The following is a 13,140-nucleotide window of genomic DNA, read 5'->3' as shown; positions in this document are numbered from 1 at the left end:
ATGTAGGTGGATGGATGTGGTGAGAGAGGACATGCAGGTGGATGGATGTGGTGAGAGAGGACATGCAGGTGGATGGACGCGGTGAGAGAGGACATGCAGGTGGATGGACGCGGTGAGAGAGGACATGTAGGTGGATGGATGTGGTGAGAGAGGACATGAAGGTGGATGGACGCGGTGAGAGAGGACATGAAGGTGGATGGACGCGGTGAGAGAGGACATGCAGGTGGATGGATGCGGTGAGAGAGGACATGCAGGTGGATGGATGCGGTGAGAGAGGACATGCAGGTGGATGGATGCGGTGAGAGAGGACATGCAGGTGGATGGATGTGGTGAGAGAGGACATGCAGGTGGATGGATGTGGTGAGAGAGGACATGCAGGTGGATGGATGCGGTGAGAGAGGACATGCAGGTGGATAGCGAGACCGAGGAAGACACCGAGAACAGAAGCAGATGATCCGCTGTGGCGACCCCGATGGGAATTAGCCGAAAGAAGAAGACAGTGTAGATACTGTAGGTGTGACATCGACTTGACAGGCTGGCGTGAGAGAAACAGGCCAGAAGGGCTGATGGGACACGTAGTTCGCATACACACACAGTACTCTCTCTGCTCTAGCAGTGCACGCACTCATGCGCACGCACACGCACACACGCACACGCACACGCACACACACACACACACACACACACACACGCAACAATATTGTTCATTTGTAATCGTGTGGAGGAGCCAGGGATCAACTAACTCAGTTGCCATATTGTTTTCACATGGAATCAGATGGTTCTCTGTGAAGCTCTGTGAAGGTTGAGCTGTCAGACAGGCCAGGGGCGGCCAGTCAGACGGTCTGTCTGGGTCACTCGCCTGCCACTAAATCCTATTGTTTCTTAACCTGTGGGTCGGGGCCCAAAACAGGTCATACGCCTTTTGTGGTGGGTCTCCGCACACAAAGAGAGAGGAGGTTCATTAAAAAAAAGTGAAAATGATTGATCATGACTCAGAATTAACACACATGACGGTGGTTTTAAAAGAGCAGTGGGTAACATTAGTCCCTGCCTGACAAAAATAATGACACTCTTTAAGGCTGGATGATCTATATTTTAGAGATATTCCATAGTGATGGTTATAATGACCAAAACCCCAAAGATTATACATGCCATTTTAAGTGAGGCTAGTATATTTAGTGTAGCATATTTGGGGTGCCTGGGTAAGACAGTTGACCATATACTCGTGAGTTCGAACTCAACTCCTATCAGGTCTAACATGTCTCCCCCCTCTTTGTCCTCAATATCTTAAATATCTAAAGAAAGCGAACAAAGAATAAAGAAAAAGGAGGGGGGCGTAGTGTATTGATGTATATTGGAACTGTTTTGTTTTTACAGGTATAATCTATTGTTGATATCACTAAAGCACGAGTCATGACCTTTGCCCTTAAAGCACACAATAAGTCCCTAGCCTGTGTAGGTCAGTAGTATATTATACCATAATCTTCTTTACACTCTCCTGCTCATTAACACCAAGTAGAACCCCCCCATATGACGCCGACTCTTTCTGTATCCCTCACCCGCTCAGCACGCATCCTCCCCAATTCCTGAGCTGAAATCATCATGGCCCCCTCCTCTCCTCCACTCTGACCCAGAATAACCAAATTATCACCCCACCCCCGCCATCGCCTTATGTTTAAAACATATGGTGACACCAAACCACAACACATTCAACATTTTCTACACTTTGCCGTGTCTCTTGCACACCCACAGTGACTCCCAGTGCACAGGACGTCAAGTGGCTCACTGCATGGCTGTCCGCAGACACTTGATGACGGTCCAACCCAGTGGTTTCTCTAAAAAGTTGACTTCAGGGTTTTCGAAGGGGGTTCCAAATGGACTCTTAGAGGTCTGTAACTGAGAGTTATGGGTGGTTCCAAATAAAGGGGGTTCCAAATGGACTCTTACAGGTCTGTAACTGAGAGTTATGGGTGGTTCCAAATGAAGGGGGTTCCAAATGGACTCTTAGAGGTCTGTAACTGAGAGTTATGGGTGGTTCCAAATGAAGGGGGTTCCAAATGGACTCTTAGAGGTCTGTAACTGAGAGTTATGGGGGTCCTTGAAATGTAAACGTTTGGGGATCACTGGTCTAGCTGCAACAAACCTCCTCAGCCTGCATCTGACCCAGGTGCAATGCTGCACTTTAATTGGATATAGCCCCCGCTCCGACCCACATGTGTAAGATGTTGGATGTCTCATAAAACAATAGTACAAGAGTCCATTCCTGCTCACAAGAAATGTGGTGCTGATCGGTCCAGCAGTTTGCGAGATTAGCCCCCCACCCACACACACACACACACACACACACACACACACACACACACACCCTTTTCTAGACGGCTCACCTCCTACAGCGCCGTGGTGTAATAATAAATTGTTGGAGCAACTAGCCACAAAGCGGCAGCCATGAGTCGGAATATGAAAGTAATACAAAGCAGATCGTGTCGAGGATCTGATGAATGTTGCCCTGGTTATTGTGTTGTTGAAATAGGCACAAAGACAAGTACCCGAAGGCCTGACTATGTCAGTCATTTATGATGTCAGTCGTACTGTGATGTCAGGCCTCATCTCCATCATTTGTGCAGTATATAAAACATTTTAAAAAGTTGCCTGGACTATAACGCACCGCTATGGAACGTTTCAGCGCAATCAGTAACGTCAGTTAAAATAATTTTGTCAACCAGGGAGTTGAGCTATACCTCCTATGCTTTACAAACGGATAACCTTGCAGTTTTTGTGCTGCCATTTTCAAATGACAGAAGAATGACGCGTTCTGGCAGGGATGGGATGGGGGACAGTAAAAACAACAACAAAAAAACAACAACATGGATGACATTCAAGAAACCAAAATGATAATTACATACTAACAGCTCTTCAATTTGACCCAAACACCTCCCCCTGTACACACGTCCCACCCCATTGTGTTCTAGTAATAAGGAAGGAACGCTTTAGAACACAATGGGACAGCCGTCCCACCTCTATTGTTCTCCCCACCCCCTCCCATTACCCTCGTTTATGTCCGTGCGGCTTATGTAACACACAGCGAGGGTCAAAACAATAAAGTTTCAACACTTTTAAACACTTTCTGTTCAAGCCAACTAATTATCAGGATTTATGTCGATGTGAGGGGCGAGGAGAAGGATTTGAACTTGCTTTCTCATTTGAAAACCCATATATCTTTGAAATGAGTACAATAATGTTTAACTGGAATGGTGGCTCAGGAGATTCATATGAAACAAAAAATCTACCATTTGAAATGTTTTCGCTTACATAACAGACTACATTTGAATAAAATGTCTATCTTAGCTCATTTCTTTACCCTGAACTTCCCCCCCCCCCCCATTCCAATAATCATGTCTGATCATTGGAGACATACAAGAATATTATGTCATATAACTCTATAGCTTTGTCAGTTGCATAATAGAATAAGCCGATCTAGGAAGGCGGATTATTTAGTAACATTTAACTTGAAAAGTTGATAGTATGACTGTAAACGCACATGTATTATAGCCTATAAGCTTCCTAAGTGTGTCATGGGAACAATAGGAAAAAAAAACTGTCCAAAGCATAAAATACATCTGCTATTACTATTTTTAAACGTTTGAATATGTTTTTGTCTCTCTATCTTTGCACTTCCAAATTTCAATACAGCAATGCATTGAAACTAAAATACGTTGTCCACCAGCGCATAGAGGGGTCCACCTTCAACATAAACAGCAGACTGTCATTGCAGCAGCTAGTGTGTGAGGATAAGAAAGGTGGGGTTGAAGAGCCAGGGAGACTGCAGTCTCTGGTAGGACTGGGGATTAACCGAGTAGTGGACAGTATCTCTGGCTGTCTTTGCTGAGCCTTCGGAGCCTAAAAAAACACTGCACACAAACACACACACACACACACACACACACACGGCTCCACCGGGACCACGGAGGGCTGCTGGAAGGAGCCACGCGGCATGCATGCAGCACACACACGCACGCACACACATGCGCAAACACAGAAAGAAAAAATGCGGTGGCGCAAATACACAACAGCACTCTCAGTGTAATCGCATGCTCTTTTTTAGCCTCTCGTGAACACATGAACATACATGCTATGTCATGAATGCACGCAAGCAAGCACACACACACACACACACATACACACACACTCACACACACAGGCACGCACGCACACACATTCTATCGAGTCCAGCATATAAAACATTAAATTGTAACCTCCCTTCGTGGGAGATAATCCTTGTGTGTGTATCGTATATGTCCAACTACCACATATTTTGTAGACAGCTGGACTATGAATCACATCCACCCTCAGAGAGAGAGAGAGAGAGAGAGAGGAGGAGGATGATGAGGGCAGGGAGGGAGGTGGGGATGAGGGATGGAGACCAAAGTGGGAGAGACAGAAATGCAGAAAGGAAGAGAGGAGAGGCACGGGAAATAAGAGAAAGGGGGAGAGAGAGAGAGAGAGAGAGTGAGGGATAGATAGATCGGAGAGAGTGAGGAGAGAGGAGGGGGAGAAGGGGGAGAGAGGAGGAGTGGGAGAGAGAGAACAAGAGGACAATACGGCGAGACAGAGGGAGAGCGAGGGAGAGAACAGAGGACAGATACTCATTGTTCCCTGAGCGACGAGAGTTCAACACGAGAGCCTGCAGACTGCAGTACTTCTCCAACGCATGTCCTGGCTCTAACCCACTGATTCTCATGTCCTGGCTCTAACGCACTGATTCTCATGTCCTGGCTCTAACACACTGATTCTCATGTCCTGGCTCTAACCCACTGATTCTCATGTCCTGGCTCTAACCCACTGATTCTCATGTCCTGGCTCCAACCCACTGATTCTCATGTCCTGGCTCTAACACACTGATTCTCATGTCCTGGCTCCAACCCACTGATTCTCATGTCCTGGCTCCAACCCACTGATTCTCATGTCCTGGCTCTAACACACTGATTCTCATGTCCTGGCTCTAACACACTGATTCTCATGTCCTGGCTCCAACCCACTGATTCTCATGTCCTGGCTCCAACCCACTGATTCTCATGTCCTGGCTCTAAGCCACTGATTCTCATGTCCTGGCTCTAACCCACTGATTCTCATGTCCTGGCTCCAACGCACTGATTCTCATGTCCTGGCTCTAACCCACTGATTCTCATGTCCTGGCTCTAACCCACTGATTCTCATGTCCTGGCTCAGAGAGCTACAGACCCGTAAGGGTACATTTAGTTTCTAACTATCAATCATTTAGCTTGAGACCCCTGCGGGTCCCTTGGGCACCAGATTGAGAAGCAGGGCCATAACCCCTCCGCTGCGATTTAGCGCCACCAGAATTGAACAGTAAAAAGAAAATAAATAAACAAGACGGCTGGTTTCCGAGGACGCCGGCCGGCTCAGGGACTGGAGGCCGCCACCCGAGTCCAATGCATTCGCAGCGCTCCCATTGAAATCAATTACACATGTGGAGCATTAGCGGGCTAATCCCCAAATGATCCGCTTTACAAATTTGGGATATAGGATTTCGGCCGATGCCCGGGGAGGCCTTTGATGTCGCCGGCATCTGCCCGTGGAGGAGGATATCTGTGTTCGACAGTGAGATGGTTTACCGATAAAAGAAAAGGAGAATTACTTTCCTTTGTGTACGGGTGGAGATGTGTGCCGACGTCTTTCTCTATTGCATGTCTTTCCATCGCCCCGCGGCACCGAACGTGACGCCTCGTTATCCCTGAGGTATACACGGTGTACCAGCAGGCACGCACGCACGCCACCGCCGCGGGCGTCCACCCGGACAAGTTCCTGTGTGTTTGTTTGGTGGAAAGGAATCATTGTGATTTCTACAGTTGTTGCGTTCAACCCTGCCAACTGCAACCCAGTTGAACCTCCACTCACTGCCTCGCGGCCAAATAATGATTAGCAGAGCTTAAGATTGTAGCCAACCCAACTCTCTCCGGCTGCAAAAGAAAAAGAAAGGAAGAGTGTTTGATATGTAATACACGAGGGGTTAGCTTTCTCCCAAATGACTTGCTCGTTCGCAAACACCATAGCAGCCTCCAATACCAAGATCACATCACAAGGTTTAGCAGCCACCAATACCAATATCACATAACAAGGGGCTTTGGTCTCTGTGGAAGTTGTAAAAGCGGAGGAATTGCCAGAGGTATCAGTTTGCAAAAAGGCACTTTGCTGTGTGTCCGTGTGTGTGTATATGTGGGTATACAGTATGCCTGCATCCTTGAATGTGTGTATATGTGTGATTTCATGCCTACCTGAAAGTGTGTGTGTGTGTGTGTGTGTGTGTGTGTGTGTGTGTGTGTGTGTGTGTGTGTGTGTGTGTGTGTGTGTGTGTGTGTGTGTGTGTGTGTGTGTGTGTGTGTGTGTGTGTGTGTGTGTGTGTGATTTCATGCCTACCTGAATGTGTGTGTTCATGCGTGCGTGCTATATCTAACGTGTGATCATTATAGGTCATCATCATTATATGAAACAAACATGTATTTTTGTGCAAGGGAAGTAATAGCTATACAGCTGGTGTTGCAGCATTGCAACAGAAGTAGTAAAAATTGTGGTAGTTGTTTTACTAACAACATTTGTGCATGTGTGAAGAGCGTTTGCATGCATGCATCTGTGGGAATACTGTACTTCTGCCTCGTGCACGCATGAGACTGTGCATGCGTGTCCCTGTGAGATGAGTGTGCGTGTGATGAATGTGCACGGACGGACAGGGAGAAAGGCTGGTCCCTCTTAGAAGAGCTGTGCCTCCTCATTCCTCCACATGGGTTTTATTAGCAGACAAGCTGCACTGTAAATTCCTACAGTTGCAGGCTGGCCTGGGGGCGACACAAAACACTGAACCAACACACAACTCTGTGACCAAGATGAATGGAGGGATGGAAGGAAGGAAGAAATGACCACCTCCTCTTGGTCTCTATTGAGTTTCTTATTCCGTCTCTTCTCTCCTCGTCTATCTGCTTTTTCCTCTCGCATATAGCTGTCATGTACGCAGTGAAATCCTCAATCTTCATTTAACTCCGAAATGTGTACAAATGGACCCTTTTACCTTTCTTCTGTTCTCTCCGTCTCTCATAATGTTTTTCTTTTTGGCGACTGAAGACTTGCTTTTGAGTTTCGTATTAGTTCCTGTGTCTTGTGTGTATTCTGTTATATTCCTTCTCCCTCTGTCTCATAGTCTTTGGTTTTTCTCTGTGTAGGATGGCAGGCATCTTTTCAGCATGCTTCTCATCTTCTCTCATGTCATAGCTCGTGCTCTCCTTCTTTCCCAGGCTACTTTTGGACATGTAACAGTGCTCTTCTTTCTCTCTCTCTCTCTTTCAATGTATTTTGGCAATCTTCTTGTCCCTATATCCCTTTCTCTCCTCTACTTTCCACCCTACTTTGAGCTGGTCTTGTTTTCTCTCTTTGCCCTCCCTCCCTCCCCCGCTCTGTGTCTGTACGTATGTTTCTGTCAGCATTGTGACTCCCAAACCGCAGCGTTCCCACAACGCCAAACACTTACAAGACAAGAGCTACGACTTAAACAATGGTTTCCGTTCGCCCCGAGAAGAAATAACTCACCGCGCTCCATTCCACACACACACACACACACACACACACACACACACACACACACACACACACACACACACACACACACACACACACAGCTATGAGCATACATGCCCTTACACACACACCAGTGCCAATTTCCAAAACATGCAAAGTTAAAAACATATAGGCTACTGTACGGTGTACAGTAGCCTATATGTTTTCAACTTTGCATGTACAGTGTACGTATGCACACACTTTCTCCACACACATACTGTATCTGCACTAAAAACATACAAGAATACCTCACGATTACACAAGTCGACATGCACGTCTGTGTGCAAGCCAACACACACACACACAAACACACACACGCAGATATGCGCGCACACACGCACGCACACAAATACCCCCCAGTACCTTTCAGTAAAATTTATGTTGGCTCACTAATTTTCCAGTCTCTTTCCTCTCCATCAACATGACAATCATAATTAGAGCGTGACATGAGGGGGTCAGGCCCTTTGCCTCTCCCAGGCTATGATGCCCCCTTAACCCCTACACCCTCCCTGGGCTGTACAGGCTTACAGACGGAGAACCTCAGGACAGTGTCGGGACCTTGTTTGACATGCATTAGTCTACGGACCCCCATTGAATGGCATTTCTATCTCTGGGATGTTAATTTAACTATGAGTGTGTGCAAATGGAACCAAATGGTCCCGTCAGGGTCCATTTGGTAGACTCTCACTCTCAGAGTGACAGACCCATAAAGGGTCCATTTGGTTCCAAACTATCATTTAGCTGGGGACCCCCTGGAACTCCCTCAAGGACCCCTGGGGGTCCCCGGACCCTACTGGGGGTCGAAAGAGGAGAGTAAAGAGTGCGTGAAGATTGAAAATGGAGACACCAGCTCCACAACAACAGACGTGAGTGAATGAGTGAATGTTGTGAAACACAAGGGCAGTTACAATCAGTAGTAGAAAAAGTAACTCATATTTATAGTCCGGAAGATTGAGACGAAAATCGCATAATGGTGGAAAGAACAATGGCCATGGCCACCACACCAGGGGGGGGCGTTTTTGTGATGGCTCCATATCTGAAAATGTTCAGGGCTCCAAACTGTACAAGTGTACCAGGTTTCATAAACATTTATGAATAAGTGAACGATTCACCTAAAGTCTCGTCTCGATCTACTGGACTACGTAATAACACTAACGTTGTAAATTGTCACACGCTAGTGATGGTGTGGCACTGTATATGGTTGGGTATAATTTACCCGAAATAATACATTTCATAAACATAAAACATATTTCATAAAAATATATTAAATACTACTAATAATACATGGTTATTTTAGGTTCTCTTCTTTAATATTTCAACCAAAAAACTAAAAACAGATATCATTTCTAATTGTTGAATTAAAAATCACACCCGTGAACCTGTGAACTGAGTATTGCAACTCCCCTCTCCCCCCCCCCCCCCCCTCTCCTCACTCTCTCTCTCTCTCTCTCTTATAGCAGGCAACAGTGCAGCACTATCTCTCTCTGTTTCTGGCACAACAGCGCCCCTACTGGTACTCATAGTCACATAGGTTGACGTCACATAGGTGAACACGGACATTGCTGTTCCTTGGAGTGGTTGTACCACTCAAAAATGTATGCAGTACATTGTTTTGGATTTTTTATATATATATATCTTGAAATGTACTCGTGACCCATACAAATGTGTCTGTGACCCACAGATGGGTCCCGACCCACTGTCTGGGAAACTCTCTCTGCTCTCTCTGCTCTATAGACCCCCTCCAGGTTTCACTCTACAGAAAATACCTTAGCCGGAAATAGTTGATCTACAAACTCACTTGTAGAACAGCTATTTTCTCTGACGTCAGTTCCAGATTAGGGATGCTATAGGGTTCATCTTTCTAAGTGTCTCTGTGTTTTGTTATGTGCTGGAATCTGAGGTCACACACACCGCCGTTAAACTGAAGTAACATGCGTGGCATGGCAAGCATGCTAACGCGCCTCCATTGAGGACTTGCAGAGCGAAGGGACCGACCGCCACTAATACATTTCTGTTTGGCCAATAAGAATATAATTGAATATTCTTACATCACAGCGAGATACTGTACTGCAGGGGTGCCCAAAAGGTAGATCACAAAGGCTGTGCAAGTAGATCAACATGACATGCCCTAAAAATATATTATTTAAATGTAAAAATAAATAAATAATCTGCAACTTGTATTAAGACAGGGCCTGTTCGCTCAAACCCACAACGCAATGCTTTGTTTTCAAGTATTGTATCACAAACGTCAGTAGCATTACAAGGTTATATCTGCAAGAAAACCCTACCAATTCAAAATGTTCCCTCTGTATTTCCAATTCCAAGTGCATTAGTCTTATACTGTATGTAACGCCATCGCCACTATTCCAAAGCCACTCAGGGACATTGTTTAACTATTTTTTAGCAATTGTATAATGTTTTTTGGGTGGGTAGATCTAGTTGAGCTTGTCATTTTGAAAGTAGCTCTCAAGTCAAAAAAGTGTGGGCATCTCTCTGCTGTACTGTATCGTACATTCTGAGTGTGTGTGTGTGTGTGCGTGCATGCGTGCATGTGTGTGTGTGTGTGTGTAGGAGGGGAGCCACAGGTCTGTGTGTGTGTGTGTGTGTGTGTGTGTGTGTGTGTGTGTGTGTGAGAGTGCGTGCGTGTGTGTGTGTAGGAGGGGAGCCACAGGTCTGTGTGTTTGTGTGTGTGTGTGTGTGTGTGTGTGTGTGTGTGTGTGTGTGTGTGTGTGTGTGTGTGTGTGTGTGTGTGTGTGTGTGTGTGTGTGTGTGTGTGTGTGTGTGTGTGTGTGTAGGAGGGGAGCCACAGGTCTGTGTGTTTGTGCGGGAGGGGAGCCAAAGAAAGCGTGAAGCGCCTCTTAAGGCCATTAAGAGGGTAAAGGTCAAGGATCAGGTAAGGTCACTCTGACCCCATGTGGGTTTCCGTACTTAAGGGTATTATGATGCAGTAGGCTGGGGACTTGTAATAAAACCATGTGAAACATTTAATTTCAAAGTTGTGTCCATTCTGGAGAAAACAAAAACGTGGCCCTGGCTCAGGTCACCGCTGTAAATAACCTTTATCATCCTCCCTGAATTACATTGTTACTTTACAGCACCTTATGTCATATTAACGGTATGCAAATAAATATGTCAATGTGTCCCCCTGAAAGATACAGTATGTCAAGAGGACAACCTGAGAGAATATCTGTTTCCATTAGGACAAATAACTTTTAACCACTTAAACCCCAGCATACCTAGCCACCAACCTCAACAAGGATGCATTGTGACGGGTTGTCAGCTTTTAGATCTGATTTTCTTTGTGGAGAGACTTAGGCTGAAAACGAATGCACCAAGTAGTAAGTACAGTGCAACTCAGGTCCGTTTTAGTATATAGACTAGGGTCTAAGTGATTAAACTGAAGTGACATTAAATTCCAAATATTATCAAAGTATTCTGAGCCTGAGGTACCCCTGGACTTGCATCACTCACGGCACCCGTTTTGAGAAACCCAGTTTGAGTTAGAGTCATGATGTTGACCAACTAGCTGCATCACTTGAGGGCTGATTTACGCTTAGTTGTGCGCTGGCATCGCACACCGGAAATCTACAAGCTCACAATGCGTCATGCTCCAACACGCGCTGTGAGCAGAACTACAGGTATAAATCACCCATGAGGACATGCGAATGACACGGGCATTGTGCCTATCATTCACCAGGGCAGACAATACTACAGCACATGTCAATGGTTTCGGATGAAGTCAGAAGAGGAAAGAGAAAAGTTAAAGAGGTAAAACTTTTCTTGCAGCGTTTATGAGCTCTGACGCCATTGTGCAGTGGGGTTTAATTACCTCTTTACAGACATATCTGCTTTCCATTATGTCAGCAAACAGCCAAAGTTCCTCTCCCCTCTCCTGCCCTTTGCCTTGTCCTCAACTGGCACCTCCTTCACTGCATGACAAACAACAACAAACAAAAAAAGAACACATCCATTATTTAGAGACAGTACTATCGAGTCATTTTGGATGGGACATTTTACTTGTTTTCAATACTTGGCTACAATTCTTCATGTTTTATTTCAGCTTGCTTTCCACAGCTTGTCAGCAAAATACCTGACAATACATTAAAATGGACGAGATCACTTTGTGTCGAAACATGTCGGTTCAATAAAGTTCTCCTCCTTTTTAACTATAGATTTCTTCTATAGATGTGTTATCCCGATTGATCCCAGGAGCACCGTTTTACTATTGTTATACTTTGTATACCTGCACACCTCCTGAGCACCAAGGTTGCTTCCTTGCCTCTCACTTTGTGTCACATTCTATATATAGAATAGGATATTGGCATAGAGTAAAGGAGAACGGATGTGACTTTGAGCGCTGCATTGCCAAAACCCCCGTCTCTTTCCCTAAACTCTTCTGTTTCAAATATAGGATGTGGTTTGCCACACGCAGAAGACGCTACGCCACCAACTGTGAATGTCTGAGTTGTGTTGTGGTGTACTATAGTATAGAGGACGGGGGTATTCTAGTCCTCCATCTTTAGTGTAAGTCATTTTCGTTTCTCCTCTGACCGTTGCTTCAAAAGACATGCATGTGGAGAGCGTGTTGCCTGAGCGTTTGCCGGCGCGGCGCCCCAGGGAGTTCATCCTGAGCTTTCCTGGAGAGCGAGGGAGCGTTGCGGTCATAACATCCCGGGTCTGAGACAGAATGGGATTACCATTGTACTGTACATATGACAGACGTATGCACTATGCAGTGACGTGCGTCACGGAAGACGGAAACCGCGCACGGCGCTCTTAAGAAGGATCATCTGTATGTCAGGTTTAGCAGAGCACCCTCGTTCACGTCTCCCTGACAGCTGACTGGCAGCATTTAGACCGCCAGGGATATGGTTTTAGAGCTGCGGTTGTTAACCCATTTAGGCCTGACGTCGAAATTAAACAAAATGTCTTCTGAATCCTCCAGTTTTCTGAAAAAATAAATAAATAGCAGACCTACAGTACAAGCTCGTACAAATGAGCTTGTAGATCTGCTATTTTTCAATTGCTAAATTATAGGGCACAAGGGCCGCTATAGAATCACTGGCTCTCAACGTGATTCTTTTTTATTTTTTGTGGTCTAATGGTTATCAAACTGGGGTTCTTGGATTGGAAAGGGGTTGAGAATCACAGCACTAGATTACAGTACATTGGTGATTATGATCCACTGTGAGAATAGAGGCTACATCATGCAGCTGAAATACTGTAAAAGGAACTGGGAGTGAGCTTAATTAGGTGACGTATGTGTTTTCACTTTATTACTGCTGATATGACAGGTTTGTTTATGGCTTTGGGGGTTGTAGCAGTTTGTGGCGTTGTTCTGAAAAGTGCTGTTCAGTCTAATTATGTGGTAAATGCCATGGTCTGTGTTTCTCTAATGCGTTTTCCCCAAAGTGCTTTGCCATGTGTCCATTGCACTCACCCATTGACACACACACACACACACACACACACACACACACACACACACACACACACACACACACACACACACACACA

General features: G+C 45.6%; 1 protein-coding gene across 2 annotated transcripts in view; it reads right to left on the bottom strand.

Moving 5' to 3' along the window:
• The window catches only part of LOC308311111 (prickle-like protein 1), a 138,244-nt gene that overhangs the window by 88,356 nt on the left and 36,748 nt on the right, over positions 1-13,140 (bottom strand). Inside the window, exon 2 of one of the 2 annotated variants that reach the window (XM_080757647.1) lies at positions 11,453-11,552. The gene's annotated coding sequence lies outside the window, so the exon portion shown is untranslated. Of the gene's footprint in view, positions 1-7,081; positions 7,108-11,452; positions 11,553-13,140 lie in introns of those variants that run through there. The other variant, XM_080757648.1, reaches the window with a different exon arrangement.

This window comes from Protomyctophum bolini (assembly GCF_963924005.1).
Source record: "Protomyctophum bolini genome assembly, chromosome: 23".
NCBI classification, from domain to species: Eukaryota; Metazoa; Chordata; class Actinopteri; order Myctophiformes; family Myctophidae; genus Protomyctophum; species Protomyctophum bolini.
This window is presented reverse-complemented; position numbering and strand designations above follow the sequence as displayed.